This window comes from Gopherus flavomarginatus, chromosome 2 (genome assembly GCF_025201925.1).
Source record: "Gopherus flavomarginatus isolate rGopFla2 chromosome 2, rGopFla2.mat.asm, whole genome shotgun sequence".
NCBI classification, from domain to species: Eukaryota; Metazoa; Chordata; order Testudines; family Testudinidae; genus Gopherus; species Gopherus flavomarginatus.
The window spans coordinates 132078336-132105282 of NC_066618.1; the positions used below are offsets into that span (position 1 = coordinate 132078336).

The 26947-nt window shown below is 60.9% G+C and overlaps 1 long non-coding RNA gene across 1 annotated transcript in view; it reads left to right on the forward strand.

The window, feature by feature from the left end:
• Positions 1–26497, forward strand: part of LOC127043979 (uncharacterized) — a 74750-nt gene extending 48253 nt beyond the window's left edge. The window contains exon 2 of the long non-coding RNA XR_007772362.1: positions 26032–26497. This is a non-coding gene — a long non-coding RNA (uncharacterized LOC127043979). The remainder of the gene's footprint in view (positions 1–26031) is intronic.
• The last annotated feature ends 450 nt before the right edge of the window (positions 26498–26947 follow it).

A 26947-nucleotide genomic window follows, 5' to 3' on the forward strand; every position in this document is an offset into this window, starting at 1 on the left:
CCCAACCCGTGCGGGTCCTGACCCCAGCTCCAGCGGAAAAAGCCATGGGGGCCCTGACCGCAGCTCCAGGGGCCCAACCAGTGGGGGCCCTGAACCCAGCTCCCAGGGCCCAACCCGTGCGGACCCTCACCCCAGCTCCAGGGGCTGAACCCGTGGGCGCCCTGACCCCAGCTCCATTTTCCCAACCAGTAGGGGCCCTGACCCCATCTCCAGGGGCCCAACCGGTTCGGGCCGTGACCCGAACTGCAGGGGCCTAACCTGTGCGGGACCTGACTCCAGCTCCAGGCGCCGAACTCGTGGGGGCCCTGACCACAACCTCCAGGGCCCAACCCGTGCATCCCTGACCCCAGCTCCAGATGCCCAACCCGTGTGGGTCCTGACCACAGCTCCAGGTGCCCAAACCTTGAGGGCCCTGACCTCAGCTCCATTGATCCATCTCTTGCATCCCCTGACCCCAGCTCCAGGGGCCCAACCCATAGGGGCCCTGACGCCAGCTCCATGGGCCCCACCCGTACGGGTCCGAACCCCAGCTCCAGGGGCCCAACCTATGCCGACCCTGACCCCAGCTCCTGCGGCCCCACGCGTGCGGTTCCTGACCCCAGCTCCAGATTCCCAACCCGTGCAGGGCTTGATTCCAGCTCCAGGGGCCCAACCTGTGAGTCCCCTGACTCCAGCTCCAGGGGCCCAACCAGTAGGGGCCCTGACCCCAGCCTCAAGGGCCCAACCCGTGGGGGCCCTGACAGCTCCAGCAGTCCAACCGGTGGGGACCCTGACCCCAGCTCCTGGGGCCCAATCCGTGCAGGTCCTGACACCAGCTCCAGAGGCCCAACCCGTTCGGGCCCTGACTCCATCTCCACGGGCCCAATCCGTGCGGGCCCTGACCCCAGCTCCAGGCGCCGAACTCGTGGGCGCCCTGACCACAGGTCCTGGGGCCCAACCCGTGCGGACCCTGAACCCAGCTCCAGGGGCCCAACCCGTAGGAACCGAGACCCCAGCTCCAGGGGCCCCACCCATGGTGGCCCTGACCTCAGCTCCAGGGGCCCAACCTGTGGGGCCCCTGATCCCAGCTCCAGGGACCCAACACGTGTTGGCCATGATCCCAGCTCCAGGGGACAAACCCGTGCGGGCCCTGACCCCAGCTCCAGGGCCCAACCCGTGGTGGTCTGAACACCAGCTCCAGGGGCTGAACCCGTGGGGGTCCTCATCCCAGCTCCAGGAGCCCAACCCATACGGGCCCTGACCCCAGGGGCCCAGACGTCAGCTCCAGGGTCCCCAATCGTACGGGCCCTGACCCCAGCTCCAGGGGCACAATCCGTGTGGACCCAGACCCCAGCTCCAGGGGCCAAACCCGTGGGGGTCCTGACTCCAGCTCCAGGGGCCCAGCCCATGCGGGCCCTGCCCCCAGCTCCAGGGGCCGAAATCGTGGGGGCCCTGATTCCACCCTCAAGGGCCCAACCTGTGGGTGCCCTGACCCCAGCTCCAGGGGCCACACTAGTTGGGGCCCTTACCCTAGCTCCAGGGGCCCAGCCAGTGCGGGTCCTGACCCCAGCTCCATGGGCCCCACCCGAAGGGGCCCTAAACCCAGCTCCAGAGCCTCAACCCCTGCAGGGCTTGATTCCAGTTCCAGGGGCCCAACCCATGCGATCCCTGAACCCATCTCCAGGGGCCCAACCCTTGAGAGTCCTGACCCCAGCACCAGCGGTCTAACCCGTCGGGGTCCTGACCTCAGCTCCAGGGGCCCAACCCGTGCGGGCCCTGACCCCAGCTCCAGGGGCCCAACCCCTGTGGGTCCTGATCCCAGCTCCAGGGCCCCAACCCGTGGGGGCCCTGACCCAAGCTCTAGGGCCAAACCCGTGGGGGCCCTGAACCAAGCTTCACGGTCCCCACCCGTGCGGGCTCTGAACCCAGCTCCAGTCGACGAACTCATGGGGGCTCTGACGCCAGCCTCAAGGGCGCAACCCGTGGGGGCCATGACCCCAGTTCCGGGGCCCAACCCGTGGGGGCCGTGACTCCATCTCCAGGGGCCCAACCCGTTGAGTCCCTGACCCCAGCTCCAGTGTCCCATCTTGTGCGGGCCCTGCCCCCAGCTCCAGGGGTCCAACCCGTGGGAGCCCAGACCCCAGCTCCAGGGACCCCAACGCTTTTGGCCCCTGAAGCTGGGGTCAGGGCCCCAACGGGTTCGGCTTCTGGATCTGAGGTCATGCCCCGCACGGGTTGGTCCCCTGGAGCTGGGGTCAGGGCCCCAAAGGGCTGGGCCCCTGGAGCTGGGCTTAGGGCCCGCATGGGTGGGTCACCTGGAGCTTAGGTGAGGGCCACCACTGGTGGGTCCCCTGGAGCTGGGGTCCCGACCAGCACGGTTTGGGCCCTGGAGCTGGGGTCAGGGCCCACAGGGGTTGGGCCACTGTACCTGGGTTCAGGCCCCGCACGGGTTGGGCCCCTGGAGCTGGGGTCAGGGCCCTCACGGGTTCGGCCCCTGGAATGGGGTCAGGGCCCCACCTTGTTGGGCCCCTGCAGCTGGGGTCAGGCCCCGCACGGGATGGCCCCTGTAGCTGGTGTCCTTGCCCCCATGGGCTCAGCCGCTGGTGATGGGATCAGGGCCCGCACGGGCTGGGCCCTTGGAGCTGGGGTCAGAGCCCGCACGGTTTGGGCCCCTGGAGCTGGTGTCAGGGCCCCCACGGGTTGGGCCCCAGGAGCTGGGGTTAGAGCTCCCACAGGTTGGTCCCCTGGAGCTGAGGTCAGGGCCTCGATGGGTTCGGCCCCTGGAGTCGGGGTCAGGACTCGTACAGGTTCGGCCCCTGGAGTCGGGGTCAGGACTCGTACAGGTTGGGCCCCTGGAGGTGGGGTCAGGGCCCCACCGAGTTGGGCACTAGGAGCTGGGGTCAGGTCCCACACGGGTTCGGCCCCTGGAGCTGGGATCAGGGCCCCAACGGGTTGGGCCCCTGGAGCTGGGATCAGGGCCCTTATGGGTTGGGCCCCTGGAGCTTGGGTCAAGGCCGCATGGGCTGGGCCTCTGGAGCTGGGGTCAGGGCCCGCACGGGCTGGGCTCCTGGAGCTTGGGTCAGGGTCCCCACGGGTTCAGACTCTGGGGGTTGGGTTACGGCTCCCACGGTTTAGGCCCCTGGGGCTGAGGTCAGGGACCCCACGGGTTCAGACTCTGGAGGTGGGGTTAGGGCTTTAACGGTTTGGGCCCCTGGAACTGGGGTCAGGGCCCCCAGGGGTTGGGTCCCTGGAGCTGGGGCCAGGGCCCGCACGGGTTGGGTCCCTGGAGCTGGGGTCAGCACCCCGACGTGTTGGGCCCCTTGAGCTGGGGTCAGGGCACGCACGGGTTGGGCCCTTGGAGCTGGGGTCTGGGCCCCGACGGGTTGGGCCCCTGGAGTCTGGGTCAGGAATCGCACGGGTTGGGCACCTGGAGCTAGGGTGAGAGCCCCCACGGGTTTGGCCCCTTTACCTGGGTTCAGGGCCCGCACGGGTTGGGCCCCTGGAGCTGAGGTCAGGGCCCGCACAGTGTGGGCCCCTGGAACTGTGGTTAGGGCTGCCACGAGGTGGGCCCCTGGAGTTCTGGTCAGGGCCCGCATGGGTTGGGCCCATGGAGCTGGGGTCAAGGCCCCCATGGGTTGGGCCCCTGAAGCTGGGGTCAGGGCCCCCACAGGGTGAGTCCCTGGCGATTGGGTCAGGGGATGCATGGGTTGGGCCCGTGGAGCTGGGGTCAGGGCCCCCACAGGTTGGGTCCCTGGAGCCGGGGTCAGGGCCTCCACGGGTTGGGTCCTTGGAGCTTGGGTCAGGGCCCGTACGGGTTTGGCTCCTGGAGCTGGGGTCTTTGCCCACACGGGCTGAGCGGCTGGAGCTGGGGTCAGGGCCAGCACGGGCTCAGCCCTTGGAGTTGGGGTCAGGGCCCGCACAGGTTAGGCCCCTGGAGCTGGGGTCAGGGGACGCACTGATTGGGTTCCTGGAGCTGGGGTTAGGGCCCCCGCGGGTTGGGACCCTGGAGCTCGGGTCAGGGCCCAGACGGGTTTGGCCCCTGGAGCTGGGGTCAGGGCCCGCACGGGTTGGGCCCCTGGATTTGGGATCAGGGCCCCCACGGGTGGGACCCCTGGAGCTGGGGTTAAGAACCGCACGGGTGGGGTCCCTGGAGTTTAGGTCAGGGCCACCACGGGTGGGGCCCCTGGAGCTGGGGTCTGGGTCCGCACAGGTGGGGCTCCTGGAACTGGGGTCAGGGCCCCCATGGGTGGGGCTCCTGTAGCTCGGGTCGGGGACCGCACAGGTGGGCCCCTGGAGCTGGGATGAAGGCCCCTACGGGTTGGGCCCCTGGATGTGGGGTCAGGGCCCCAACATGTTTGGCCCCTGAAGCTGGGGTCAGAGCTCCCACGGGTTGGGCCCATGGAGCTGGGGTCAGGGCCCCAACGGTTTGGGCTCCAGGATTTGGGGTCAGACCCCGCACGGGTTGGTCCCCTGGAGCTGGGGTCAGGGCCCCAACGGTTTGGGCTCCAGGATTTGGGGTCAGACCCCGCACGGGTTGGGCCCCTGGAGGTGGGGTCGGGGCCCCCACGGGATGGGCCCCTGGAGCTGGGGTCCCGACCCGCAAGGGTTGGGCCCCTGGAGCTGGGGTCAGGGCCCCCATGGGTTTGGGCCCTGGAGCTGGGGTCAGGGCCCACAGGGGTTGGGCCCCTGTAACTGGGTTCAGGCCCCGCACGGGTTGGGCCCATGGAGCTGGGGTCAGGACCCTCACGGGTTGGGCCCCTGGAATGGGGTCAGGGCCCCACCTGGTTGGGCCCCTGGAGCAGGGGTCAGGCCCCGCACGGGATGGGCCCCTGTAGCTGGGGTCCTTGCCCCCACGGGCTCAGCCGCTGGTGATGGGGTCAGGGCCCCCACGGGTTGGGCCCCAAGAGCTGGGGTTAGCGCCCCAACAGGTTGGGCCCCTGTAGCTGGGGTCAGGGCCCCACCGGGTTGGGCGCCCGGATCTGGGGTCAGGCCCCGCACGGGTTGGGCCCCTGGAGCTGGGGTCAGGGCCCCAACGGGCTGGGCCCCTGGAGCTGGGGTTAGGGCCCCCACGGGTTGGGTCCCTGGAGCTGGGGTCAGGGCCCCCCATGGACTGGGTCCCTGGAGGTGGGTTCAGGCCCGCATGGGTTGGGCCCCTGGAGCTGGAGTCAGGGCCCGCACCGGGTGTGCTCCTGGAGCTGTGATCAGGGCCCCCATGGATTGGGCCCCTGGAGCTCGGGTCAGGGCCGGCACGGGGTGGTCCCCTGGAGCGGGGGTCAGGGCCCCCACGAGTTGGGCCTCTGGAGCTGAGGTCAAGGCCCCCACGGGTTTGGCCCCTTGACCTGGGGTCAGGGCCCCCACGGGTTTCACCCCTGGAGCTGGGGTCAGGGCCCCCATGGGGTGGGCCCCTGGAGCTGGGGTCAAGGCCCGCACGGGTTGGGCCCCTGGAGCTCGGGTTAGAGCCTAAAGGGGTTGGGATCCTGGAGCAGGGGTCAGGGCCCCCAAGGTGTGGGCCCCTGGATCTGAGGTCCTTGCCGCCACGGGCTCAGCCGCTGGAGCTAGGGTAAGGGCCCGCACGGGCTGGGCCTTTGGAGCTGCCTTCAGGGCCCGCACGGGTTGGGCCCTTGGAGTTCGGGTTACGGCCCCCACGGGTTGGGTCCCTGGAACTGGGGTCAGGGTCCGCACCGGTTGGGACCCTGGAGCAGGGGTCAGACCCCGCACGAGTTCGGCCCCTGGAGCTGGGATGAGGGATCCCCACGGGTTCGACCCCTGAAACCGGTCTCAGGGGATGCAAGAGTTGGGACCTTGACGCTGGGGTCAGGGCCCCCACGGGTTTGGCCCCTGGACCTGGAGTGAGGGCCCGCATGGGTTGAGCCCCTGGAGGTGGGGTCAAGGCCCCCACGGGTTTGGCCCCTGGAGCTGGGGTCAGGACCCGCACGGGTTGGGCTCCTGGAGCTGGGTCAGGCCCGCACGGGTTCAGCCCCTGGAGCTGGGGTTAGAGCTCCCACAGGTTTGGCCCCTGGTCAGGGCCCAGGCGGGTTGGGCCCCTGGAGTCGGGGTCAGGACTCGTACGGGTTAGGCCCCTGGAGGTGGGATCAGGGCCCCACCGAGTTGGGCCCCAGGAGCTGGGGTCAGGCCCAGCACGGGTTCGGTCCCTGGAGCTGGGGTCAGGGCCCCAACGGGTTTGGCCCCTGCAGCTGGGGTCAGGACCCCGATGGGTTGGGCCCCTGGAACTGGGATCAGGGCCCGATCGGTTTGGGCCTCTGTAGTCTGGGTCAGGACTCGCACGGGTTGGGCCCACAACGGTTGGACCCCTGGAGCTGGAGTCAGGGCCCGCACGGGGTGGGCCCCTGGAACTGTGGTCTGGGCCGCCACGGGGTGGGCCCCTGGAGTTGGGGTCAGGGCCTGCATGGGTTGGGCCCATGGAGCTGGGGTCAGGGCCCAGACGGGTTCGGCCCGTGGAGCGGGGGTCAGGGCCCCCATGGGGTGGGCCCCTGGAGATGTGGTCAGGGCCACCATGGGGTGCGCCCCTGGAGTTGGGGTCAGGGGATGCACAGGTTGGGCCCGTGGAGTTGGGGTCAGGGCCCCTACGGGTTGGACCCCTGGAGCTGGAGTCAGGGGACTCACAGGTTGGGCCCCTGGAGCTGAGGTCAGTGCCCTCACGGGTTGGGCCCCTGGAGCTGGGGTCAGGGGACGCATGGGTTGGGCCCCTGGAGCTGGGGTTAGGGCCCCCACGGGTTGGGCCTCTGGAGCTGGGGTCAGGGCCCCCCCAGGTTTGGCCCCTGGAGCTGGGTTCAGGGCCTGCACGGGGTGGGGCCCTGGAGCTGGGGTCAGGGCACCCACAGGGTGGTCCTGTGGAGCTGGGGTTACAGCTCGCACGGTTGGGGCCCCTGGAGCTCGGTCAGAGCCTGCACGGGTTGGGACTCTGGAGCAGGGGTCAGGGTCCCCACGCGTTGGGCCTCTGGAGCTGGGGTCAGGGTCCCCACGGGTTTGGCCCCTGGAGCTGGGGTCAGGGCCTCAACGGGTTTGGCCCCTGGACCTGGGGTGAGGGCCCACACGGGTTGGGTCCCTGGAGGTGGAGTGAGGGCCCCCATGCGTTGGGCCCCTGGAGCTGGGGTCAGAACCCGCACTGTTTGTTCCCCTGGAGCTGGGGTCAGGGCCCCCACGGGTTGGGCCCCTGGAGGTGGGGTCAGGGCCCCACCGGGTTGGGCCCCTGGACCTGGGGTCAGGCATTGCACGTTTTTGGCCCCAGGACATGGGGTGAGGGCCCGCATGGGTTGGGCCCCTGGAGGTGGGGTCATGGCCCCCACGGGTTGGGCCCCTGGAGCTGGGGTCAGGACCCGCACTGGTTGTTCCCCTGGAGTTGGGGTCAGGGCCCCCACGGGTTGGGCCCCTGGAGGTGGGGTCAGGGTCCTACTGGGTTGGGCCCCTGGAGCTGGGGTCAGGGCTTGCAAGGGTTGGGCCCCTGGAGCTGGGGTCAGTGCCCCCACGGGTTGGGCCCCTGGAGCTGGGGTCAGGGCCCGATCGGATTGGGCCCCTGGAGCTGGGGTCAGGGTCCTGACGGGTTGGGCCCCTGGAGTCTGGGTCAGGATTCGCACGGGTTGGGCCCCTGGAGCTGGGGTCAGGGCCCCCACGGGTTTGGCCCCTGGAGCTGGAGTCAGGCCCCTCACGGGTTGCACCCCTGGAGCTGGGGTCAGGGCCCCACCGGATTGGGCCCCTGATCTGGGGTCAGGCCCCGCACGGGTTGGGCCCCTGGAGCTGGCGTCAGGGCCCCAACGGGCTGGGCCCCAGGAGCTGGGGTCAGGGCCCCCACGGGTTGGGGCACTGGAGCTTGGGTCAAGGCCCGCAAGGGCTGGGCCTCTCGAGCTGGGGTCCTTGCCCCCACGGGCTGAGCCGCTGGAGCTGGGGTCGGAGCCCGCACAGGTGGGGCTCCTGGAGCTGGGGTCAGTGCTCCCACGGGTGGGGCTCCTGTAGCTGGGGTGAGGGCCGCACGTTTGGGGCCACTGGAGCTGGGGTCAGGGCCCCCACGGGTGGCGCCCCTGAAGCTGGGGTCAGAGCCCCCACGGGTGTGGCTCCTGTAACTTGGGTCAGGGCCCGCACTCGTGGGGCCCCTGGAGCTGAGGTCAGCGGACGCACGGGTTGGGACCCTGGAGCTGGGGTCAGGGCCCCAACGGGTTGGGCCCCTGGAGCTGGGGTCAGGGCTCCCGATGGGTTTGGTCTCTGTAGCTTGGGTCAGGGCCTCACCGGATTGGGCCCCTGGATCTGGGGTCAGGCCCCGCACAGGTTGGGCCCCTGGAGCTGGGGTCAGGGCCTCAACAGGCTGGGCCCCTGGAGCTTGGGTCAGGGCCCCCACGGGTTGGGGCACTGGAGCTTGAGTCAAGGCCCGCACGGGATGGGCCTCTGGAGCTGGGGTCCTTGCTCCCACGGCCTGAGCCGCTGGAGCTGGGGTCGGGGCCCACAGAGGTGGGGCTCCTGGAGCTGGGGTCAGGTCTCCCACGGGTGGGGCCCCTGGAGCTCGGGTCAGGGGATGCACGGGTTGGGATCCTGGAGGTGGGGTCAGGGATCCACACAAGCTAGGTCCCTCAAGCTGGGGTCAGGGCCCGCATGGGTTGGGCCCCTGGAGCTGGGGTCAGGGCCCGCACGGGGTGTGCTTCTGGAGCTCTGGTCAGGGCCCCCACGGGGTGGGCTCCTGGAGCTGGAGTCAGGGCCGGCAAGGGTTGGGCCCTTGGAGCGGGGGTCAGGGCCCCATGCGTTGGGCCTCTGGAGCTGGGGTCAGGGGTCCCACGGGTTTGGCCCCTTGAGCTGGGGTCAGGGTCCCCACAAGTTTGGCCCCTGGAGCTGGGGTCAGGGCCCGCCTGGGGTGGGCCCCTGGAGCTGGGGTCAGGGCCCCCACGGGATCAGCCGCTGGAGCTGGGGTCAGGGCCGGCACGGGTTGGGCTCTTGGAGCTGGCTTCAGGGCCCGCACCGGTTGGGTCCCTGGAGCTGAGATCAGGTCCCGCACGAGTTGGGCCCCTGGGGCTGGGGTCAGAGCCCGCACGGGTTGGGCCCCTGGAGCTGGAGTTAGGGCCCGCACAGGTGGGGCTGATGGAGCTGGGGTCAGGGCCCTCACGGGTGGGGCTCCTGGACCTGGGGTCTGGGCCCGCACGGTTAGGGCCCCTGGAGGTGGAGTCAGGGCCCCCACGGGTTTGGCCCCTGGAGCTGGGGTCAGGGCTCCAACGGGTTTGGCCCCTGGACCTGGGGTGAGGTCCCGCACGGGTTGGGCCCCTGGAGCTGGGGTCAGGGACCCCACGGGTTGGGCCCCTGGAGTTGGGGTCAGGGCCCGCACGGGTTGGGCCCCTGGAGCCTGGGTCAGGGGCCGCACGAGGTGGGCCCCTGGAGCTGGGGTCAGGGCCGGCACAGGTTGGGGCCCTGGAGCTGGGGTCAGGGCCCCCACGCATTGGGCCTCTGGAGCTGGAGTCAGGGCCCCCACAGGTTTGGCCCCTGGGGTCAGGGCCCCAACGGGTTTGGCCCCTAGACCTGGGGTGAGGGGCCGCATGGGTTCGGCCCCTGGAGGTGGGGTCAGGAACCCCCAGGGGTTGGGCCCCTGGAGCTGGGGTCAGGGTCCCGACGGGTTAGGCCCCTGGAGTCTGGGTCAGGACTCGCACGGGTTGCACCCCTGGAGCTGTGGTCAGGGCCCCACTGGATTGGGCTCCTGGATCTGGGGTCAGGGCCCAAACGGGCTGGGCCCCTTGAGCTGGGTCAGGGCCCCCACGGGGTGGGCCACTGGAGCTGGGGTCAGGGCCCCGACGGGTTTGGCCCCTGGAGCTGAGGTCAGGCCCCGCACTGGTTGCACCCCTGGAGCTGGGGTCAGAGCCCACATGGGTTGGGCCCCAGGAGTCTGGGTCAGGACTCGCACGGGTTGGGCCCCTGGAGTTGGGGTCAGGCCCCGCACGGTTTGCACCCCTGGAGCTGGGGTCAGGGCCCACACGGGTTGGGCACCTGTAGCTGGGTTCAGGGCCCCACCGGATTGGGCCCCTGGATCTGGGGTCAGGCCCCGCACCTGTTGGGCCCCTGCAGCTGAGGTCAGGGCCCAAACGGGCTGGGCCCCTGCAGCTGGGGTTAGGGCCCCCACGGGTTGGGCCACTGGAGCTAGGGTCAAGGCCTGCACGGGCTGGGCCTCTGGAGCTGGGGTCCTTGCCCCCACGGGCTGAGCCGCTGGAGCTGGGGTCGGGGCCCGCACAGGTGGGGCTCCTGGAGCTGGGATCAGGGCCCCCATGGGTGGGGTCCTGTAGCTGGGGTCAGGGCCCGCACGTTTGGGGTCCATGGAACTGGGGTCAGGGCCCCCAAGGGTGGGGCCCCTGGAGATTGGGTGAGGGGCCCCTCGGGTTGGGCCCTTGGAGGTGGGGTCAAGGCCCCCACGGGTTGGGCCCCTGGAGCTGGGTTCAGGACCCGCACGGGTTGGGCCCCTGGAGCTGGTGTCATTGCCCCGAGGGGTTGGGCCCCTGGAGCTGGGGTCAGGGCCCCAACAGGTTGGGCCCCTGGAGCTGGGTTCAGGGCACTCACGGGTTGGGCCCCTGGAGCTTGGGTCAAGGCTCGCATGGGCTGGGCCTCTGGAGCTGGGGTCAGGGCCCGCACGGGTTGGGCCCCTGGAGCTTGGGTCAGGGCCCCCACGGGTTCAGACTCTGGAGGTGTGATTAGGGCTCTCACGGGTTGGGCCCCTGCAGCTGGGGTCAGGACCCCACCGGGTTGGGCCCCTGGAGCTGGGGTCAGGCCCAGCACGGGTTCGGCCCCTGGAGCTGGGGTTAGAGCCCCCACAGGTTGGTCCCCTGGAGCTGGGGTCAGGGCCCCGACGGGTTGGGCCCCTGGAGTCGGGGTCAGGAATCATACGGGTTGGGCCCCTGGAGGTGGGGTTAGGGCCCCACCGAGTTGGGCCCCTGGAGCTTGGGTCAAGGCTCGCATGGGCTGGGCCTCTGGAGCTGGGGTCAGGGCCCGCACGGGCTGGGCTCCTGGAGCTTGGGTCAGGGTCCCCACGGGTTCAGACTCTGGGGGTTGGGTTACGGCTCCCATGGTTTAGGCCCCTGGGGCTGAGGTCAGGGCCCCCACGGGTTCAGACTCTGGAGGTGGGGTTAGGGCTTTAACGGTTTGGGCCCCTGGAACTGGGGTCAGGGCCCCCAGGGGTTGGGTCCCTGGAGCTGGGGCCAGGGCCCGCACGGGTTGGGTCCCTGGAGCTGGGGTCAGCACCCCGACGTGTTGGGCCCCTTGAGCTGGGGTCAGGGCACGCACGGGTTGGGTCCCTGGAGCTGGGGTCAGGGCCCCGATGGGTTGGGCCCCTGGAGCTGTGGTCAGGGCCCGATCGGGTTGGGCCCTTGGAGCTGGGGTCTGGGCCCCGACGGGTTGGGCCCCTGGAGTCTGGGTCAGGAATCGCACGGGTTGGGCCCCTGGAGCTAGGGTGAGAGCCCCCACGGGTTTGGCCCCTTTACCTGGGTTCAGGGCCCGCACGGGTTGGGCCCCTGGAGCTGAGGTCAGGGCCCGCACAGTGTGGGCCCCTGGAACTGTGGTTAGGGCTGCCACGAGGTGGGCCCCTGGAGTTCTGGTCAGGGCCCGCATGGGTTGGGCCCATGGAGCTGGGGTCAAGGCCCCCATGGGTTGGGCCCCTGAAGCTGGGGTCAGGGCCCCCATGGGTTAGGCCCCTGGCGATTGGGTCAGGGGACGCACAGGTTGGGCCGGTGGAGCTGGGGTCAGGGCCCCTACGGGTTTGGCCCCTGGAGCTGGGGTCAGGGCCACTACAGGTTGGGCCCGTGGAGCGGGGGTCAGGGCCCCCACAGGGTGAGTCCCTGGCGATTGGGTCAGGGGATGCATGGGTTGGGCCCATGGAGCTGGGGTCAGGGCCCCCACAGGTTGGGTCCCTGGAGCCGGGGTCAGGGCCTCCACGGGTTGGGTCCTTGGAGCTTGGGTCAGGGCCTGTACGGGTTTGGCTCCTGGAGCTGGGGTCTTTGCCCACACGGGCTGAGCGGCTGGAGCTGGGGTAAGGGCTGTCATAAACCTATCCCAGATTTGGACCTTAGCGTCTAAAATATGAGGGTTAACATGAAAATCTCCAGGCTTAGTTACCAGCCTGGACCTGGTAAAGCTGCCACCACCCAAAAAATTAGATTTTTTTGGGGCACTCTGGTTCCCACAAAACCTTCTATGGGGACCCCTAGAGCCAAATCCCTTGAGTCTCACAACAAAGGGAAATAAACCTTTTCCCTTCCCCCCTCCAGGTGTTCCTGGAGAGATACACAGAAGCAAACTCCGTGAATCTAAACATAGGGAGTCCACCCTCTCTAATTCCAGTCCTGGAAACAAAAGCACTTCCCTCTTCACCCAGAGGGAATGCAAAGTCAGGCTAGTAAATCTAACACACACAGATTTCCCCCTGACTTCTTCCTCCCACCAGTTCCCTGGTGAGCTGCAGACTCAATTCCCTGGAGTTCCCCCCTAAAGAAAAACTCCAACAGGTCTTAAAAGAAAGCTTTATATAAAAAAGAAAGAAAAATACATACAAATGGTCTCTCTGTATTAAGGTGACAAATACAGGGTCAATTGCTTAAAAGAAATATGACTAAACAGCCTTATTCAAAAAGAATACAATTCAAAGCACTCCAGCAACTATAGACATGTAAATACAAAAAACATATAAATCACTAGCTGATCCTTTGTACTTACAACTGGGAAAAGACGGTTACTTACCTTTATAACTGTTGTTCTTCGAGATGTGTTGCTCAAATCCATTCCAGTTAGGTGTGCGCGCGCCGCGTGCACGTTCATCGGAGAAACTTTTTACCCTAGCAACCCAGGCGGGTCGGCTGGGCGCCCCCTGGAGTGGCGCCGCCATGGCGACCAATATATATCCCAGCCGACCCGGCCACCCTTCAGTTCCTTCTTGCCGGCTACTCCGACAGTGGGGAAGGAGGGTGGGTTTGGAATGGATATGAGCAACACATCTCGAAGAACAACAGTTACAAAGGTAAGTAACCGTCTTTTCTTCTTCGAGTGATTGCTCATATGCATTCCAGTTAGGTGATTCCCAAGCCTTACCTAGGCGGTGGGGTCGGAGCGAGATGTGGTGGTATTTAAAACTGCTACGCCAAAGGCCGCATCATCTCTAGATTGTCTGACTAACGCATAGTGATCGGTGAAAGTGTGTACCGATGACCAGGTTGCTGAACGACATATCTCCTGTATAGGCACGTGCGCCAGGAAGGCCGTCGATGTCACCTGAGCTCTCGTGGAGTGTGCTGTGAGGTGGCCAGAGGGGACACGAGCTAAGTCGTAGCATGCGCGAATGCAAGCAGTTACCCAGGAGGAGATCCTCTGAGAGGATATAGGCTGCCCTCTCATGCGTTCTGTGATCGCCACAAACAGCTGAGGGGACTTCCGAAACCCCTTTGTTCTCTCGATGTAGAAAGCAAGCGCTCTACGTACATCCAAGGAGTGTAGCTGTTGCTCCGGCCGAGAAGAGTGTGGTTTCGGGAAGAAGACGGGGAGGAAGATGTCCTGGTTGGTATGGAAGGTGGAAACCACCTTAGGGAGGAACGCCGGGTGGGGTCGCAGATGCACTTTGTCTTTATGGAAGACGGTGTAGCGTGGGTCCACTGTGAGAGCTTTCAGCTCTGAGACCCGTCTGGCCGATGTAATGGCCACCAGAAAAGCCGTCTTCCATGATAGGTGCGTGAGCGAGCACGTCGCCAGTGGCTCGAATGGTGGGAGCGTGAGCCTGTTCAGGACTAAGTTAAGGTCCCAAGTAGGGGCAGGGCGGCGTACGGGGGGGGTATAGACGCTCCAGGCCTTTAAGAAATCTGGCAACTAAGGGATGAGAGAATATGGAGCGGCCACCTTCCCCTGGCCGGAAGGCGGAAATGGCCGCCAAGTGTACCTTTAAGGAGGAAGTTGCCAGGTCCTGCTGCTTAAGGTACCAGAGGTAGTCGAGGATTGTGGAAACTGGGGACTGCATAGGGTTCATCCCTTGAGAAGCGCACCAGCAAGAGAAACGCTTCCACTTGGCCCTGTACGTAGAGCGAGTGGAGGGCTTCCTGCTGTTAAGGAGTATATGTTGGACCGGTGCGGAGCAGCTGAGCTCCGCCGTGCTCAGACATGCAGGAGCCACGCCGTGAGGTGTAAGGCTCGCAGGTCCGGGTGGCGAAGCGTGCCATGATTCTGGGTAATCAGGTCTGGGTGGAGAGGAAGGTGAACTGGGGGGTCCACAGATAGGTCCAGCAAGGCGGTGAACCAGTGCTGTCTGGGCCATGCAGGTGCGATCAGGATCAGATGCGCCTTGTCTCTGCGCAGCTTCAACAGGACCTTGTGTACCAGGGGGAACGGAGGGAAGGCATACAGGAGATGGCGGGTCCACGGCAGGAGAAATGCGTCCGTGATCGACCCCGGGGAGAGACCTTGAAAGGAGCAAAACTCCTGGCACTTCCTGTTGGACCTGGTTGCGAAGAGGTCTATGCGGGGAAAACCCCATCTCTGGAAGATGGAATGGATGACGTCCGGTCTGATCGACCATTCGTGGCAGAGGAAGGATCGGCTGAGGTTGTCCGCCAGCGTGTTCTTGATCCCTGGGAGGAAGGATGCCACCAAGTCTATCGACTGGGCTATACAGAAGTCCCAGAGTCGAATGGCCTCTTGACATAGGGGAGACGAACGGGTTCCCCCCTGTTTGTTGATATAATACATGGCCGTTGTGTTGTCCGTGAGTACGGAAACACAACGGCCTTGAAGGTGTCGGTGAAACGCCTGGCAGGCAAGGCGGACTGCCCTTAGCTCCCGGACATTTATGTGGAGTGACAGCTCGTGGGACGACCATAGGCCCTGGGTGCGCAGGTTTCCTAAGTGAGCTCCCCACCCCAGGGATGACGCATCGGTTGTCAGAGTTACCGATGGCTGTTGCGGATGGAACGGCATCCCCGCGCATACCAACGATGGGGTCAGCCACCAGTCGAGGGAGCGGAGAGGATCGGGGGGGACCGTCACCAACACACCCGGGTGGTCCCTGCTCGGTCGGTATACTGAATGAAGCCACGTTTGGAGGGGCCTCATTCTGAGTCTGGCATGCTTTGTCACGTAAGTGCAAGCGGCCATATGACCGAGGAGTGTGAGGCATGTTCGAGCCGAGGTGAGTGGGGATGCTTGCAAGCTCCGGATGATTACACCGATCACCTGGAAGCGAGGTTGAGGTAAGAAGGCCCTGGCCTGAATCGAGTCCAGGGTCGCGCCTATGAAGTCCAACCTCTGTGCTGGAACCAGGCTGGACTTCTCGGCATTGACGAGCAGGCCCAGCTGGAAAAAGAGGTCCATGACGGCCTCTACATGCCGTCGCACCTGCAACTGGGAGGACCCTTTCAGGAGCCAGTCGTCTAGGTACGGGAAGACGTGGATTTTCCGCCGACGGAGGTGGGCAGCCACGACGGCCATGCACTTGGTGAACACCCTCGGGGCTGTCGAGAGACCGAAGGGTAGAACTGTGAACTGGAAGTGCTGATGTGTGACCTTGAAGCGGAGGTACTTCCTGTGCGGTGGGAAGATGGCGATATGGAAGTATGCATCCTTCATGTCGAGGGCGGCGTACCAGTCTCCAGGATCCAGGGATGGGATAATGGTTCCCAGGGAGATCATACGGAACTTCAACTTGAGCATCCACTTGTTGAGGCCCCGAAGGTCTAGGATGGGCCTGAGACCTCCCTTGGATTTGGGAATCAGGAAATATAGGGAGTAGAATCCCTTGCCTCTCTCGGCTAGAGGCACTTCCTCTATAGCCCCCACCGCCAGGAGGGAACGAACCTCCTGTAGGAGGGTTTGCTCGTGAGAGGGGTCCCTGAAGAGGGACTGGGAAGGGGGGCGGGAAGGGGGTGAAGAGGCAAATTGGAGATGGTATCCATGCTTCACTGTGCGTAGTACCCAACGGTCTGACGTTAATTGAGACCACGCCGGGAGGAAGCGGGAGAGGCGGTTGGAGAAGGTAGGGGAAGGATCCTGAATTGAGACTGATAAGCAGTCCCCGGGCGCACCTTCAAAAACCGGACTTGAGGCCCGGCTGTGACTTGGAAGGCCCTTGGTTCTGGCCTCCCTGGGAGCTGGGTTGGCGTCTGCGTCCCCCGCGGCCACGCCGTCTATTGAGGTCCTGCCTCTGACGGGGTGGGAAGTATGGGCGCCGTGCTTGGGACCTGAAGGGTCTACACTGGGTGGAAGGGGTATGCATCCCCAGCGAGCGAATAATGACCCGATTGTCTTTTACATTTTGCAATTTGGAGTCCGTCTTATCCGAGAACAACCCTTTCCCGTCAAAGGGTAGGTCTTGGATAGTGTATTGCAGTTCTGGAGGTAGTGTGGAGGCTTGAAGCCATGAGATGCGCCGCATGGTTATTCCGGACACCATGGTTCTGGCTGCCGAATCAGCTGCATCGAGGGAGGCCTGGAGGGCGGTTCTGGCCACCTTCTTACCCTCCTCCAGGAATGCGTTAAATTCTGGGCGTGAGTCCTGGGGTAGCAGTTCGGCGAACTTACCCACCTCCACCCATATGTTGTGGTTATAACGCCCTAGAAGGGCCTGCTGGTTGGCCACACGGAGTTGTAAGGCCCCTGCTGAGTAGACCTTGCGACCCATGAGGTCCATGCGCTTAGCCTCTTTGGACTTGGGGGCCGGTGCCTGCTGTCCATGCCGTTCCCTGTCGTTGACCGACTGGGCCACTAGGGAGGGGGGGAGGGTGTACATACAGGTACTCGTACCCCCGAGAGGGTACCATGTACTTCCTCTCCACTCCCTTAGCTGTCGGCGGGATGGAGGCTGGTGACTGCCACAGGTTCTCGGTGGTGGACTGAATAGTCCTTATAAACGGCAGGGCTACCCGGGTAGGGGCATCGGCCGAGAGAATGCTCACCACCGGGTCCTGAACCTCTGAGACCTCCTCCACCGGGAGGTTGATATTAAGGGCCACCCTACGGAGGAGGTCCTGGTGGGCCCTGAGGTCTATAGGTGGAGGTCCCGATGTTGAAGTCCCAGCCACTGCCTCGTCCGGCGAGGAGGAGGAGGAGGAGACTCCGGGGATGAGGTCATCCTGTGCGGTGTCTCGTTGTTCCTCTGGTTCCTGCTCGTGACAGCCCGGTGAGTCTGGACGCGGCTGTTTGCCCGACTCAGTCACGGGAGGGCGGGAAACAGTGGCCTCTGGCACCCGATGCTCTGCGGTAGTGGGACGTGGCTGAGGCAGGGGGGCACCCTGGGTCTGTTGGTAAGCCCAGGGTGTCCAGAAACCCCACTGATGGGCACTCGTGTTCTGTGGGTGGGGGTCTTGAAACTCGCCCAGCGGTACTTCGGGTTCGTAATAGCTACCCACATGGGAGGATGCCGACGTGCCTCTTGATGGCCACGGTGGTGCTGCAAAAGTCGGTGCCGAGGTACCGACCAACCTCACACCTCTGGATACTGGCGACCGGTGCTGGTATCGGTGCGGAGAGCGAGACCGGGACCTGCGACCGGCTCGGTGCCGGGAGGTCGACCGGGATCGCGAGTGCCGTTGTCTGGATCTGCTTCTGTAGGCGCGGTGCTCCCTGCGGTGTCGTGAGCTGGAGCGGTGCCGGGAGTACGAAGTTGACGCACGGGACGTCGACCGGTGCCGGGAGCCTGACCGGTGCCGGGAGCGTGAGCGGTACCGCGGTGATCGGTGCCGAGAGCTCGACCGGTGCCTAGGTGATCGCCGTCGAGGGGATCGGTGCCGGGAGTCCGATCGGTACCGGGATCGGGATCGGGACCGACGCCGCGAGCCTGAGCGGCGTCTTGATGCCGAGCGTCTGCGGGACCGCGACCTGGAGCGGTGCCGGTCTGCTACACTGACCGAAGCTGGTCTGGTCAGGGTCGGCTTGCCCATAGAGCACAGGACTCGCACCGGCGGTGCCGGGGGTAAGGGCATCGGTGCCTCCGTGATGGCGATTAGCTCTCTCGCCGCGGCAAACGTCTCCAGGGTAGTAGGTGTGGTGAGCTCTACCACTGTGTGTACCGGGGAGCTGCCAGGTGCCGGACTCGATGGCCCTCGCTGGGCCGGAGTCAACGGTACCGGTTTCGGCGGTGCCGCGGCTGGTGTCGGTGCCGGGCAATCAGCCTTCTGCGCAGGGTCTGGCTGCGGGGCGGCTGATGGCGAGACGATTTGTGCCTTCGCCGCCTTCGGTCTCAGGGAGGTGGAGCGGCTCTGGCCCGGTTTCGGTGCCGCCTTCTTGGAGGAGGTACTCGGTGCCGCGGTGCCCTTGCTCACCGGCTGACTTGCGCTCTGAGCCGAGGGCGAAGGTGTCAGGGCCGCTTCCATTAGGAGCTGTCTCAATCTAATGTCCCGCTCCTTTTTGGTCCTCGGCTTAAAGGACTTGCAGATTGAGCACTTAGCAGTTAAGTGCGACTCCCCTAGGCATTTTAAGCAGGAGTCATGAGGGTCTCCCACAGGCATGCGTTTGTGACAAGCCGAACACGGCTTGAAACCGGATGAGCCGGGCATGGGCTCCGGCTCCCCATGTGGGGGAGGAGGGGGGGTACCCCGATCCCCTCACTACCACTAAAAACTACACTAACAACACTAAATTACTGACTATTAACAACAATAATCTATATATGTACAATAACTAACTATATACAACGATAGCTAAATGAGCTGCTAGGGAGTGTGGAGGTCAGCGAAGCCGCGCTCCACAGTTCCAACGACCGACACGGGCGGTAAGAAGGAACTGAAGGGTGGCCGGGTCGGCTGGGATATATATTGGGCGCCATGGCGGCGCCACTCCAGGGGGCGCCCAGCCGACCCACCTGGGTTGCTAGGGTAAAAAGTTTCTCCGACGAACGTGCACGCGGCGCGCGCACCTAACTGGAATGCATATGAGCAATCACTCGAAGAAGAAACAGAAGTTTAGAAGGCAGGAAATAGAAATATTCACTCCTCATAGCCGAGAGAGTGCAGGTAGAAGACCCAAGAACAAAGGACTCAAACACAAAAAACCCTCCACCCAGATTTGAAAAAGTCTTGTTTCCTGATTGGTCCTCTGGTCAGGTGTTTCAAATTACTTCTTTCCAGATGTAAGAGACATTAACCCTTAGCTTTCTGTTTATGACAAGGGCCCCCAAGGGTTGGGCCCCTAGAGCTATGGTCAGGGCCCCCACGGGTTGGGCCCCTGCAGCTGGGGTCTGGGACCAGATGGATTGGGCCACTGTAGCTGGGTCCAGGCCCCGCACGGGTTGGGCCTCTGGAACTGGGGTTAGGGTCCCCACGTGTTGGGCCCCTGGAGCTGGGGTCAGGGCCCCACCTGGTTGGGCCCTTGGAGCTGGGGTCAGGCCCCGCACGGGTTGGGAACCTGGAGCTGCGGTCAGACTCCGCACGGGTTGGGCCCCTGGAGCTTGGGTCAAGGCACGCACGGGCTGGGCCCCTGGAGCTGGGGTCCTTGCCCCTACGGGCTCAGCCGCTGGTGCTGGGGTCAGGGCCCGCACGGGCTGGGCCCTTGGAGCTGGGGTCAGGGCCCACAAGAGTTGGGCCCCTGGAGCTGGGGTCGGGATCCGCACAGGTGGGGCCCCTGGAGCTGGGGTCAGGGCCACCACGGGTGGGGCTCCGGGAGCTCGGGTGAGGGCTCCCACGGGTTGGGCACCTGGAGCTGGCGTCAGGGTCCCCATGGGTTTGACCCCTGGAGCTGGGATCAGGGCCTGCACGGGTTGGGCCACTGTAGCTGGGTTCAAGCCCAGAACGGGTTGGGCCCCTGGAGCTGGGGTCAGGGCCCCCACGTGTTGGGCCTCTGGAGCTAGGGTCAGGCCTGACACGGGTTGGGCCTCTGGAGCTGGGGTCAGGGCCACCACGGGTTGGGCCCCTGGAGCTTGGGTCAAGGACCGCACGGGCTGGGCCTCTGGAGCTGGGGTCCTTGCCCCCACGGCCTCAGCTGCTGGTGCTCGGGTCAGGGCCTGCACGGGCTGGGCCCTTGGAGCTGTGGTCAGGGCCCCGACGTGTTTGGCCCCTGGAGCTGGGGTCAGGGCCCGCACGGGTCGGGCCCCTGCAGCTTATGTCAGGGCCACCACGGGCGGGGCCCCTGGAGCTGGGGTCGGAGTCCGCACAGGTGGGGCTCCTAGAGCTGGGGTCAGAGTCCCCACGGCTGGTGGTCCTGAAGCTGGGGTCGGGACCCGCACGTGTGGAGCTCCTGGAGCTGTGGTCAGGGCCCCCACGTGTGAGGCCCTGGAGCTGGGGTTAGGGCCCCCACGGGTTGGGCTCCTGGAGCTGGGGTCAGGGCCCCAACAGGTTTAGCCCCTAGAGCTGTGATCAGGGCTCCCACGGCTGGGGCTCCTGTAGCTGGGGTCAGGGCCCGCACATGTGGGGCCCCTGGAGCTGGGCTCAGGGCCCCCACGGGAAGGGCCCCTAAAGCTGGGGTCAGAGCCCCCACGGGTGGGGCTCCTGTAGCTCGGGTCAGGGCCCGCACATGTGGGGCCCCTGGAGCTGGGGACAGGGGACGCACGGGTTGGGACCCTGGAGCTGGGGTCAGGGCCCCAACGGGTTGGGCCCCTGGAGCTGGGATCAGGGCTCCCCACGGGTTGGGTCCCTGGAGCTGGAGTCAGGACCCGCATGGGTTGGGCCCCTGGAGCAGGGGTCAGGGCCCGCACGGGGTGGGCCCCTGGAGCTGGGGTCAGGGCCGGCACGGGTTGGGCCCCTGGAGCGGGGATCAGGGTCCCCACGCGTTGGGCCTCTGGAGCTAGAGTCAGGGCCCCACGGGTTTGGGCCCTTGAGCTGGGGTCAGGGACCCCACAGGTTTGGCCCCTGGAGCTGGGATCAGGGCCCGCACGGGGTGGGCCCCTGGAGCTGGGGTTAGGGCCCCCACGGATTGGGCCCCTGGAGCTCGGGTCAGAGCCTGCACGGGTTGGGACTCTGGAGCTGGCGTGAGGGCCCCACCGGGTTGGGCCCCTGGAGCTGGGGTCAGGCCTTGAACGGGTTGGGCCCCTGGAGCTGGAGTCAAGGCCCCCACGGGTTGGGCCCCTGGAGCTGGGGTCAGGCCGCGCACGGGTTGGGCCCCTGGAGCTGGGGTCAGGGCCCCAACGGGCTGGGCCCCTGGAGCTGGGTTCAGAGCCTCCACGGGTTGGACCCCTGGAGCTGGGGACAGGGCCCCCCATGGGTTGGGTCTCTGGAGCTGGGGTCCTTGCCCCCACGGGCTGAGCCGCTGCAGCTGGGGTCGGGGCCCGCACTGGTTGGGCTCCTGGAGCTGGGGTCAGGGCCCCAACGGGTTGGGCCCCTGGAGCTGGGGACAGGGCCCCCCATGGGTTGTGTCAGGGACTCTACCCCAGACGGCAAAGTTCGTTGTCTGACCGCGAGAGAGACAGGCAACACCAGCAAGGTCCGATCAAAAGCTCTTTATTGACAAGTGCACGCAGCAATAGAGAGCAGCTCGTCTCCCGAGAGAACCAGCCCCCTCTTTACATCTTAGTATAAGCCTATATAGACAGTTCCGTCGCGTCATAAATTATTCACTGGAGCAACCCACCCCCTTCTTCTAACAACTAGAAACTAGACACCTTTAGTATACATGCATGCCTAAAGTTAGAAATGTAAGGGAGTTAAAAACAAACAAAGAACAAAACCAGGGAGCGAAAACAAGGAGGCTGGGAAACTAGGACTCTTATCAGTTCTTCGAAGGAGCTGCCCGAACACAGCACATCTGGTACTATGCCAGGAATGCAGCTTCTCTCTTATCTCACTTTTTCCCAGCGCTTGTGGGACATGCTGCTGCTTCTCAGTGTTTTCCACTCAGGGATTACCCACAAACCTCTGTTAGCCTGACTTTGGTCAGGTTGGCATACCTGGTTTTGTCTGCTATATCTTTATTCAGGCCTAACAATCCCCCCTTTGTCCCTAGAGGACCATAATGGGAATCTTGGGACACATATCCATTTAACAATTGTACGGGGGAGGCTAGTAAACCATGACCCAAGGTCTGAGTGGAGGTCCTTAAAACTAAAAGTGTGATCAAGAGATATAGCATGGAAAACAACAGCAACATTCTTAATAGCTTGTAAATCTTTGCCAATAATCCAGAGTGATTAACAGCAAAGCAACATTTTTCCCCAATGCGAGCACAAGCCCCTCCCTAATTCAGCATTCATGGCATTTAGCACATGTCTATTTTGCAAAGTTACTTCTGCTACTTCATCAGTCTTTCGTTGCAACTTTTGGAAAGCGTCTATTAATGCATTAGCTGTTTTTTTCAAGCTTTGCAGAAATATTTACAACTGCTCTCTTGAGCTTAGCCACACACAATCCAGGAATGAGTGCACGGACAAAAAAGTGGAATCCTGTTTGTCTGACAACTAAGGGATTGGGGCACTGAGTATAAATCAGTTAGGTATACCAAGTGGTCTAATTTCCCAGATGTTTCGGTGAATAATCCAGTTTCATGTGCATCCTCCCCATGGACCCGTTAGGATTCGGTATGTGGAAGCCCACACCCCCCGGTCCAAATGCTTGGAAGGAGCACTGTAAATGTTTACACTTCCACCCAGAAAGTCTTTAGTATATCTCCATGACCACAGATCAGATGGTACTCCTGATGTGTCTGTAAGGGCAGTGGGCCAAGTCTGGTACTCAAGATCACTCCGAATTGCCATCAGCTGGTCATTCAGGAAATTCTGAATCTCCAAACATACTAGATCCCACTGCAATGCCTTCCCAGCCTCAGTGATATTTAATACCATCTTTCCTTGGTGTAGTACTATATTACATTTGTTATTTAACTATTTTTAGGTACTTTTAAAAGGCATTGACATTAATAGCATAGGAAGGGGTTACATTATTAGTCACTGGAATGGTTTCAGTACAGGTAAAATTTCCAGTGGCAGAACAAACTCTTCGGGTACTTGTTATTTAAAATCCAATACATGCCGAAGAATTTATCCAGAACACAGGACACAGCCTGTAGAATATACCCCAAAATCCAATCAATACCACATTCCCAAGCATGGGTCCCACAAATTTTTTCTGCCAGTGTACAATTCTTTGTTTCTTCACCAGGGTCAGTTCTTAATGTCCTTTCTAGTCAGGAATTCCTGGACTTTAGCAATTTCAGTGGAGTGAGTGTTCCTTCTTCTTTCCCAAAACAGTCTTGGTGCAGCATCATATAGGGGAGAGGTTACTAGCACATCACCCTGTAATGGTTTTGCTTTTTTTAGAAAAATTCAAAGGCACAGTAGATCTGTCAGTGGATAAGGGAGAGGCTACTAGCACTTCACCTTGTACTTTTTTTCCTACTGTCCAGAAGGCACAGTGGAGCTAGAAGGTGAAACAGGCTAATCATCAGTAGGAGAATTCTCCCAATGTGGAGGGGTCTTTTTGCACTGAGAATCTTGGGTCCAAGCAGTCAGTCTTTGGCACTTCACAGCGGTGTTGGTAGTCATCAGAACTTAAGAGCCTTTCCAGCATGGAGCCAAGGCAGTCTTTCGTTGGTGGACCTTTACATCAATCCCGTCTCCTGGTTGTAAGGAGTGGCAGGGCTGCTAGGGTCTTTGGGTAGCGATTCCTTACCTGTGAGAAAAGAAACTTAACACATTTCATTAGTGCCTGGCAGTGTTTTTCAGATCTCATAGCTGCATGGGCAAATTCAAGCTCTCCTTTTCCTGGTTGTTAACCAAGTCTTAACTGTGAGCAGTGTCCTTGAATGGAGTCAGTGTCTTATCTATAGCCTGAGCTTGCTATTTTATTTTATTTTATTTTTTTCAGTTAATTCATTCTGTTCTTTGTCCTTCTTTCCTTCTTGGCTTCTTTCAACCTGCAAAGGAAACTTTCACTTTTTACTTATACACCTTTTTCCCAACAATGAACACCTACACATTGTCATTATACAGTACATTAGTCTTATTATTCAATATATGCCACACATAACCTTTTACTAAAATAACCTTATTACAGAGCTTTCGAGCAACAAGCCAGGACAAGCACACCCACTTTGAGGAGTTCACTCAATACAACCTCTAGTCCAATAGCCTTCCACCATCCCCAGCCCTCTGGCTAGAAATCTGAGGTAGCCAGAAAGATCCCATGTACAATATGGGGAGTGGGTTAACTTTTCATGTCTTTGCTTTCAAAGACTGTTGGTATGCAAATTTTAGCAACAATTTTTGCAATTAACAATTTGACCAATAAAGTTTCTTTTCCTTACTTAAGGAAATGCATTAGACTTTCATATATCACATTTTCCTGATTTATCTAAACACTTTGTATTCCAAGTTGAACAAAACAAGTACGTGCATTTTAATTTAACCTTTATATTTGATTTTAAACTAGACTATTTTATAAAAATATTAAACACAAAAATTCCAGCCACAAGACAAACACCACAAGACAGAACATAGAACACAAAACATAATTTCTATTGTGCTAGTAAATGCATGGTACGTTGAATGCTGTTTAGCTGGCATCAGTTTTCTCTGATTATCTGAAAGACAAAAAAAACAGAGGTCCACCCCTTCTGGGCAGACAATCATTGCTTAAAATAGACAAATACCCTTGTTGATTTCAGGAAAAACAGAGGAATTATCCCATATTTTATGTGTTTCATAGGCAGCCCAGGTTTCAGTGGCTCCTACCTTATCAGTTAGATAATTTGCATTAATACAGATGCTTTCTGGCTTGCTTTTTACTTTTAACTGTTGCTTTCAAACACTGAAAGAAAACATCACTACGTATAGTGCCCTTACAGCCTAATAAAATTTCAATTACATAGCACTATATACATTCTTCAGCTAATTTAACTAAATTCTAAATGATTGCAATTAACAATTTCTTTGCCTCAGTTTATTTACGAACATTTCAAAGACACCAAGAACTTTCCTCTTTAGCATTTTTACAAAGTTCAACTGCTGTTTTCTTCAGCAACTACAGAGTTAACTTCTCACTTTCCCTTAAATCACTTGCTTGTCTCCCAACAGCCACTTTTATCAACTCAAATCACCATTCCAAGTAAGTCCTGGGTATTTGAAATCCCCATGCTTACACTTACTTACTCCTTCCTTCCACTACACCCTTAAAGTTTTCCAACCTGTTTTCCAATCTCTCTGTCTGTTGCCTGCCCGCCTGGGCCCGATCCTGCTTTTCTCACTGAACCGTCCCTTCCATAGGCACCAACTTATTCCACTACCAGTTTAGCTAGGAGGGTGGGCTTCTCAACTAGCCCCCACCCCTCCTGGTCTCTTGCCTTAGACATTCTTACTTACAAGACTATCCGAGTCCTCCTTCATGAGGCTTGCCACCTGGATGAAGACACATGGCCCATTGGGCAAAGGCCATTTACTTAACATATAATTTGAAGGACTTTTCTTAGAGGGTTTACCCAGAGACTCATTCATCTGTTTGACACTTAAACAGAAAAGAGAATTACACAGAGCGCAGAGGGAATTACAATCTAAGCCAGACTTTCCCACTTCTATACACTGACCGCTACAGGGGACAGGACAGAAGGATCTCAATTTAACCTCAGAGCTGTCTCGCACACATGGCTTCCACTCCGAGGAATTACGAACAAGAGGTTCAGTTCCACCCACACTCCTAACACCCAAATGAACAGAGAAAAAAAACAAGAACAGTAACTGGTTAAATAGAACAGAACCAGAACCAAATAGTGTTTCCTTATCCTATTAGGACTCACTTTTACTCATGCAGTTCTCAGCATATAACACCAACAGTACCAAGCAAAGCAAACACAAAATAACAAGGATAAAACAAATAGATGGTGTAAATTCTGCAGGGCTCCCCCCTTCTTAATTGCTCACCAAACTGTGACAAATTTCTGTTACCAATCTATCCCTCATGTCAGATGATCAGGCTGACACTACAGGATCGTTGGGGGAAGATAAAGAAAACACACCATATAACTGAATTTTAAAGCTTCATTTATAAAATAATAAAACAACAACGGAGAGTGTTGGGAACGCTCTCACATCACTCAGGAAAATATTAATGCCCCAAGCCCGAAGCTCCTTTCATACTTACACACGTACGTCCAGACTGGCCACTTCTGTGTATAATGTTCAGAGGAGGGGGAGAGGTGGAAGGGAGATTATCCTGTATACAGCTTGTCCAGAATTTCCAACATGCTTCTGCTCTTGGGAGGGCTGTTCTTTTACACCCTGGAATCTCCTGCGGCGTCTCTTTCAGAGATTCCAGTCCAGGTCGGCTGCCTGTGGCTTCTTTGGTGTCACCAAGCCACACCGACTCCAGGGTCACAAAGGCACACTGTTGGATCTTACTGGACAGTTAAGCTTTGAAAATGTAATTTCAGTTCTGTAACTTGTATTTCCTTTGCTTCGCCTCTGTCTATATTTTTTCCTTCACAGCCAGCTGGGGCCGAAAGCAGCCCCTCCCTGCACCAAGCACAGTCCGCGCCGATTCCTGACCCTGAACGCAGAGCAACCCCCTCCTTCCATCCCGGGGCCAAGATGATTTTTAAATTAACCTGTTCCTTATGTCTTTTTCTTTCTTTTTCTCTTTCCCATTAAACATTCTAGTAGCAATGCTAACTACTTTAGACAAACTTTTCCCTTGCGTACCATCTGGATGCTCTCTAAATCTCTTTGCAATATCCTTTGCACATTGTGACATGAAAACCATTTTAACCATCTCCTTTCCATGATCAGTTTCAGGATTTAAATTCCCATGCTTTTTAACTTCACAAATCAGTCGAGCACAAAAGTCAGAGAGGTGCTTATCTGGATGCTGAACACAAGCAGTCACCTTGCTCCAATTTGGAGTAGCCTCCCCTGCATCTCTAATACCATTCAAAACAGCTTTTAAAAATCCATCCAACTTTGTCTTTTGAGCTGGATTATTGGGATTCCAGTTAGGGTCAGTAATTAGCCAAGGTGCATTCAAATGAGCTGCAGATTTTTCTTTTACTTTTTGTCTTTCATCTTCTGTCATGAGAGTATCTAATAACTGATTTACATTTGCCCAGGTGGGCACAT